Here is a 6,728-nt window from a genome sequence, read left to right as displayed (position 1 = left end):
AATATATGTTAGCTGAAACTGAAGAACAGAGTGTTTATCTGCTATCTAGTAACTGAGTATGAGCAAGTCTTACAGTTCAGCAGTTTCCTTTCTGGAAATATTTGCTTAGAGGAACTTCTATCTATGTAACCATGGCAACGTGAACAGTAATGTTTATTGCAACATTATTTATAATAGTTTTTTAAAAGGAAAATAAATGGAAAATGGATAATCTATGATATGTTCACATGATCGAATATGATAAATGTAGCATTTCAAATGTATGAACTAAAACTATTTGCGCACACATGGATTGATATAATCATAAAAAAAAAAAAGGATACCATTCTTCTAAACTTTTAAAGAAAATCAAATTTAAGTATATGTGTGTGATAGATAATTGTATATGTAAAAGAATAAAAACATAGGTGGGAAGGATTATACATTAAGTTCAGAAAAGGAGTTACTGCTGGGTACAGAAGGTGAGGGAATAAACAGGTCTTTAGCTTTACCTATAATGTTGTATTTTCTAAAGAGAGAAAGGGCAATATAGAATGGAAGTAGAATTTAAATCCAATATGGAGAATTATTAATATCTGTTTATCCTAGCTGGTATCTACATCATTGTTTATTATAGTGTTTTTTCAACCTTCCATTTGCTGTTGTTATTTTATAGTAAGTATGGAAGCCTGGCCTGTAAAATGATTCACCACTGAAAATACTCAAGTACTTACTTTAAAGAACACATACACACATACACACTTCAGAGTAACGTGAGAGGGGGTATTATTAATCAAGCATAGAGATTCTAAATAGATGCCTGTACGAGACCTATGAGATATATTAGAGACTGCAAAAAAAGTTTCAACAGGATGTGAGTCTTTTCCAACCAACGAATCCTACAATTGGAAATTAGAATTTTCACTAGTTTACCTTATAAATTCATCAGCCTCCATCATAAAATGAAATTGTAGTGTGATAAATGAAATTAGCAGTCTTTCTCATTTACATTCCATAAAATGCCACTCACCCTAAAGAAGCAGAATTTTGCTTTGCTCTCAGCACACCAGATAGCATCATTAAATAGCATTTTCCACCAACTTACTTAAACAATTATTATGTTTTCATGTTAATGGACTTAAAGGGAAAATCTAAATTTGGCAATACATTTGGACATCTACTGTACTTTAAACTTTACTTTTAAAATTTTACCAGTAATATATTAATACATTTTTATTAGTGGAAGTACAAATAGTACAAATAAAGTGGATGCTCTGCTTGAAACTCCAATATTCTAACTCTCAGGTTCCACTTGACCCTCCAGAGAAAATTATTATCAATCTAGAGAAAAGTTTCATAATGTCAGCAAAATTGACATTGCAGGTGAGATAATTCTTTGTTGGGGGGCTGTCCTAGAGGATGTTTAGTAGAATCCCTGACTTCTGTCCCCTAGATGTCAAGAGCATTGCTCCTGCCCCCAACTATAACAATCAAAAATGTCTCTAGACATTGCCAAATGTCCCCTGGGGGGCAAAATCTGTCCTGATTTAGAACTGCTATCTAGAATATACCATTTGAGACTTTTTACCATGCATTTATATGTAGTGCTTTATACATATGTGGAAAAATAGAGGGATTGTGCATGTATTTTTAAATATAAATATGTATTATGCATAGTGGTTCTTTTTACCTAATAGTAGATATTACAAATATTTTAACATCAGTTCCTTTTTATTTGCTGAGTATTATTTCTTCATGGGATTTATCTTTTTTTTTTTTTTAATTAACCACAAATATTTAAGTTGACTTAGGTACATTCAACCTGGTAGAAAAAAAAGTTCCACATACTTGCTCTCAGTTGTATCTAAAATTAATGCCTTTTCAGTCTGTATGAGAGTCTCTTCTGCTTTCTATTTCTCCCAAACAGAATAAAAATATGCAGTACCAATATTTCAAAATGTCCTCAGTAGTAATCTCTTAGATAGTTTCTAAATTATTCTCCATCACATCCTGGCCATCAGATGAAGAAACTACAACATTAAGGTGTATAAATAGGCCTCAGATTTTATTCATGCAGTACCTATCATAATTGGTTTTCCTTCCTTGGGCATTTTGAGACTCAGGTTATTGTGGTTATAAATCACCCATTCACAGACTCGTTTCCCCTGAAAAGGCCTAAGAGCCTCTCGAGTGTTCTGTATTTGAGAAAACATTGATCTGAGCTAGAAGCTGTGTGGAAGATGGAATAGATTCTAGATCAGGAGTGATAGCAGCCAGGTTCTGCCCTCGTGCATCCTAAGCAAGTTCCTTTCCTCATCGAAGTGTGAAGGATTTGAGTAAGATCACTTTCAGGCGGAAGCTCTGAGTTTTCATGACTCTTTTTAGGTGGGAAAACCTGTTTTGTGTCAATTTCATTCAGCTAACTGATCATTACCATGTTGAGCATTCTCATGATCTCTGTGTACGCAAAATAGAACTGGGATTTAGAACAGTTTTCTATGTAACTCATTAGATAATTCATTAGATAGCCTAATAAAGAAAAACAAAACACATTTTATGCTGGCTTATCTGAAATATTAAAAAATATTGTTTCAACTCTCAGCAAAACTTAGACTTTACCAGGTGCCTTTTATTAGTCAAAATGTTCACTGGGTGTATGTGTGTGTAATATATATTTTCAAACCATCATATTGTATACTTTAAATATATACAGTTATATCTGTCAATTATTTCTCAATAAAGTTAAAAATGTTTATTATTTTTATATCATAGTATGAGTTATGATTTCTCTATGTTTAAATTCGTTGGGTGTCTTAAAATTTGAATTTCATCATTTATTTCTTTTTTCAATGAACAGAAACCAGGTTATTGGTCTGAATTCAATTAACCAGATATTTTGTAAATCACTTTGTGAATGAGGGAGACATAGCTTTGTCAGGGCAGTTGCAAAACAAGATCTTTTTCTCAAAAACAAAAACAAAAATGCATGCTAACAAAAGATTGTTAACTCTTTTCTGCATTTTATCAATGTCAATGACATTTTGCAGGTCATACCAATAACCTTATTCTAACAGTAGATCTCTATGGTATATTTGGAGGATTGTGTCCCTAAGGAGTTCCCTAGGCAAAAGTGCTCATAATTTTGATTCTGTAACCCCAAACTCTAAACACAAATGATTGAACCACAAGAAGTAAAAGCAGCCAATCCAGGCTGGGAAGTGGCTTAGAGTCTAGATGAAGAGATTCTTCTCTATGAGGAACAATAATGCTCAATTTAATCAATCAGATCCTTAAGCAAGGTCAAAATAAAAAGCAAATTGACTAGACTAAGAATGCTCCAACAGAGAGAAATAGGAATAATAGCTAATGAACCCAATCTGAAATAAAAAATAATAATAACTCAAAGATCAGAAGAAAATTTCCTGCAAATGTTTTGGTCTAGAGAGTTTCTTATTACGTGACTGAAATAAAACAAGAGCTACAAGACAACTTTAAAAAAATACATAAAAGAGAATTTCAGAGCTGAAGTACATTTAGGAGTAGGACTATATTAGAGAATTGGGGAGTGGTGACTGGAGAAAGGAGAATGCAACTTTTCTAATACTTTTAATAAGGAAGATGAGAGATAAAATTGTAATATTCTTTAAAAATAATAATGATACTAATCTCAATGTTTTTCACAATACTGTTTTTTTTTTTTTTTTAGGACAATTGGTTTTCTTTAAATATTTCTTTGGCAGAAAGGATATCTCTACTCAATTAGATTGCTTTTATTTAATTTTTTTAGATCTATCATGCCATGAATTCATAGGGAATGGGCTCCAGCAGCTAAGGTTCTTTTCCATTCGTTCTCACAAAGTGTGCTTCTCTGTGTGGAGCAGGCTGATGCTTCAGCTGAACCCAGGTACCTTTCTCTTTGGCTTCCTTCTTTTTTTGATCATTTTCCTTCACATGTTTCAGAAGGCTGTCTCTGCTCTTAGAGGGCTTAATGTGCTCAGTACATACATTAATTCTCTTGGCAAGAATCTTGACCTTAACTTGTTTGTTTACAACAATACCAACTGCATGCTGGGTAACATTGTAAACTCTTCCAGTTTTGCCATGGTAACATTTGTGGGGCATTCCTTTTTAAATGGTGCCCATGCCCTTGATGTCTACAATATCACCTTTCTTGTAGATTTGCATATATGTGGCCAAAGGAACAACTCCTATGTTTTTTTAAAAAGCCTAGAGAACATATAGCGGGTACCTTTCCTCTTTCCTTTTGTGTTGGTCATTTTGGCAAATTACTAGAAGATGGCGATTCCAGCCGAAAAGAAGCCACAATACTGTTTTTTAACTTTAGAGGGACAATTGAGAAAAAAATTGTATATGCTTTGTATAGTGAATACTTGATATACAATTCCTTCTGTTTATTTGAGTTTCTTTTATTTCTGTTAAGTTTGCATAAAAGTAACCATTCTATTAACTAGCATTTATATAATAATGCAATTTTGCAGTTTTTCTGGTTTTATAATGATGTATCTCTACAGTTGTGATCAGAGACTATTCCAATGAGAACTAGATGATAATGCAAATATCTTTAGTTTTTTCTCAGAAATAAATACCAAGATATTTTTACTTTTTCTCACAGCATCATCAAAACTTATAGAAATAGGATTTGAGTAACTATCTGGTTCAAATGTTCAGCTTCATTTTTTATTTTTTAAATTTGGGAGTTCATGTATCCCCTTTAGAAGCTAGAAGACACTACAGATATTGTCCAAAGGAAAAATGAGCCTATACACACACAAAATATTCCATACTATTACCGTTGCAGTGATCAGAGTTCTGGTAACATACAAGTCTCAGTCCTTATCACTGATAAAGAAATGAATTTCCAATCAGCAACAATTATGAGAGGTATGATTTATTTATTTATTTATTATTGATTATTATTTATGCCTACAGCACCTGGTCTTCCTAGGTGGTCTCCCATCCAAGTACTAACCAGGCCCAACCCTGCTTAGCTTCCAAGATCAGACATCAGGCTTGTTCAGGGCGGCATGGCCATAGACCATGGACCATGGCTCCACTGGGGCACAAACTCAGGATCTTCTATGTGTAAAGCAGACATGCTAACCACTACACTATGGAACCATGTCTAAGGTATGATTTATTAAAGGCATGTTTTGAAGTAGAAGACAGGTTGAGCCTAAACTGCCAACCATGTGGAAAGAGGTTATGCACCCATGGGAAGCAAATTACAACAAGGAGATAGAGAGCTGTAACCCTGGGGGAAGGGGTGGTCTCGTTATATTAGGGCTGCAATGGGTGCTTACAAAGGCGTTGCTAGGTGATTGGCACATGAGGTCATTTTGATTGATATTTGTCTGCTATATAACTCTTTGGCTAGTGTGCATTTGCTTACCCAGAATTCAGTCTGTTATAATTAGATTCATGAACTTCAAAGCATAAACATGGTATTATGATGATGAACTTCAGAGCATAACCATGGTATAATGAAGCTGAGGTTGTGGGCAGGTTTGGGGCAGGTAGTATCTTCTGCACACGCATCTGTGGCTAGATTAAACCAGCTATATGTTATGGCCCTCCCATCCTTTGTCAGCCGGGATGCAGGAGGTATTCTCTAACTACTAGTGGGGTTTTCTTTGGGCAGTCTCCAGTTTGGACCTCTATTCCTTTGTTCCCCTGTCGCGCATATCTGTTTAGCTACCTAACAATACTATTTGAGGGAGTCCATTGGATCTGTGAAGTTGGCCTCTGGCACCAGATGACATTTCCTTGTGTGTGCTACATGTCTTTGCAAATAATGGCATTTTGGTTCTCAAAGTATATTTTTCACCCCTTTCTCACTCTTTAGGTTATGTCAGTCTCACATACATTTGCACATATCTGAGGATACATATTATAATCAAAAGCATGAGATTCACATCAAAAATGACACATAGAACCAATAACTAGAATAAGAATATATTGCTAATAAGAAAAAAATTGTCCTACGCAAGAGTATAAATCAGCCAAATCATTCTCTGAGGACATACATGGAGCTTTATTAATAATATACACACAGATGCTAAGATAATCAAGGATGGTCATTGAGCATGCTTTGTCTTGAGAATCATATCTCAAGAGAGAAAAAAATGAGAACTAATGAATCTGCTTCCATGTCTTTGCCACTGTACAGTTGCTGTCTGCCACCAAATCTATGTATTTTTCCACTCCAGATTCAAATTCCCAAGGTGGCAGCAATTCCGTCACTTGCCTCAGGAGATGAGGCTATCATCTGACACTGCCAGCAAGATGTCACTGAGAATAAGCCTAAATGTTTCCATTATTTTCATCCCATTACTCCTAGTTATCCCCTACTGGGCCATTCTAAATACTGTAATTTCGCCCTCTTCTCTTTTTTTATTTCTTTCAGATATTCATAGGCTATCATTATTTTCCCCCTGTATTTGACCCTAAGCTCTTTTAATCTTTTCTCATAAGTAAGCCCCTCCACTATTTTTCTCCTGTGAAGACATAGTAGCGAGTATAAGGGTGCCTTTCATTTTTCTTCATTGTATAAAAAAAATAGGTTCATTTCTAAAAGTTTCCCAGGAGATAAATCACCTAGATTCCGGGCAGCTGGAAAGTTTTGACAATGTATTACTTGCTCGGTTGATGATGCTTGAATTTGGGGGCCATTCTCATAAAATTGGTCCCAGTGGATCATTTGACACAGTCTATGGTGTTGACAACATTGC

At 34.8% G+C, this 6,728-nt stretch overlaps 2 pseudogenes; both read right to left on the bottom strand.

The window, feature by feature from the left end:
* Positions 1-3,771: 3,771 nt before the first annotated feature.
* On the bottom strand, positions 3,772-4,256 carry LOC107196074 (annotated as a pseudogene).
* Positions 4,257-4,920: 664 nt separating this feature from the next.
* On the bottom strand, positions 4,921-5,036 carry LOC112484382 (annotated as a pseudogene).
* Between the last annotated feature and the right edge of the window lie 1,692 nt (positions 5,037-6,728).

This window comes from Pteropus alecto, unplaced genomic scaffold, assembly GCF_000325575.1.
Source record: "Pteropus alecto unplaced genomic scaffold, ASM32557v1 scaffold75, whole genome shotgun sequence".
NCBI classification, from domain to species: Eukaryota; Metazoa; Chordata; class Mammalia; order Chiroptera; family Pteropodidae; genus Pteropus; species Pteropus alecto.
Note: the sequence above shows the minus strand (reverse complement) of the source record. Positions and strands in the feature narration are given on the sequence as shown.